Source organism: Arachis ipaensis, chromosome B09 (genome assembly GCF_000816755.2).
Source record: "Arachis ipaensis cultivar K30076 chromosome B09, Araip1.1, whole genome shotgun sequence".
Classification (NCBI taxonomy): Eukaryota; Viridiplantae; Streptophyta; class Magnoliopsida; order Fabales; family Fabaceae; genus Arachis; species Arachis ipaensis.
The window spans coordinates 106,363,028-106,364,358 of NC_029793.2; positions in this window are offsets into that span (position 1 = coordinate 106,363,028).

The window sequence follows — 1,331 nt, forward strand, 5'->3', positions numbered from 1 at the left end:
CTGTGTGGCTCCATGAGAGCCCACTGTCAAGCTATTGACATTAAAGAAGCGCTTGTTGGGAGGCAACCCAATTTTTATCTAATTTTATTTTTTATTTTTATTGTCCTTCCATGTTTTATTAGGTTCATGATCATGTGGAGTCACAAAATAAATCAAAAAATTAAAAACAGAATCAAAAACAGCAGAAGAAAAATCACACCCTGGAGGAAGGACTTACTGGCATTTAAACGCCAGTAAGGAGCATCTGGCTGGCGTTCAACGCCAGAACAGAGCATGGAGCTGGCGCTGAACGCCAAAAACAAGTATGGAGCTGGCGTTCAACGCCAGAAATATGCTGCATATGGGCGTTGAACGCCCAGAACAAGCATCACTTCGGCGTTTAAACGCCAGAAATGCATGCAAAGGCATTTTACATGCCTAATTGGTGCAGGGATGTAAATCCTTGACACCTCAGGATCTGTGGACCCCACAGGATCCCCACATACCTCCACTTACCTTCCCTCCTCATAATCCTATATCTCTATTCCCCATCACCCCTTCACCACTCACATCCATTTCTTCTTCTTCTATTCTTTCTTCTTTTGCTCGAGGGCGAGCAACATTCTAAGTTTGGTGTGGTAAAAGCATAGTTCTTTTTTGTTTTTCCATCAAGGGTCTATGGCTCAGTGGTAGAACATTTGACTGCAAATCAAGAGATCCCTGAGATACCTCAGGGGATACATTTTCCTCCACATAATTATTGGGAGCAACTAAGGATAGGAGCACCAAGAGCACTCCATCATCCTCCATGAAATTAGAGAAGATCAAAGAGCAATGAGGGAGGAGCAACAAAGACAAGGAAGAGACATAGAAGAGCTCAAGGATATCATTGGTTCCTCAAGAAGAAAACGCCACCATCACTAAGGTGGACTCATTCCTTGTTCTTAAATTTTCTGTTTTTTCGTTTTTTTATGTTAAATGTTTATTCATGTTTGTGTCTTATTACATGATCATTAGTATCAAAGTGTCTATGCCTTAAAGTAGTGAATATGAATCCATCACCTCTCTTAAATGAAAAATGTTTTAATTACAAAGAACAAGAAGTACATGAGTTTCGAATTTATCCTTGAACTTAGTTTAATTATATTGATGTGGTGACAATACTTTTTGTTTTCTGAATGTATGCTTGAACAGTGCATATGTCTTTTGAAGTTGTTGTTTATGAATGTTAAATATGTTGGCTCTTGAAAGAATGATGAACAGGAGACATGTTATTTGATAATCTGAAAAATCATAAAAAAGATTCTTGAAGCAAGAAAAAGCAGTGAATGCAAAAGCTTGCAGAAAAAAAA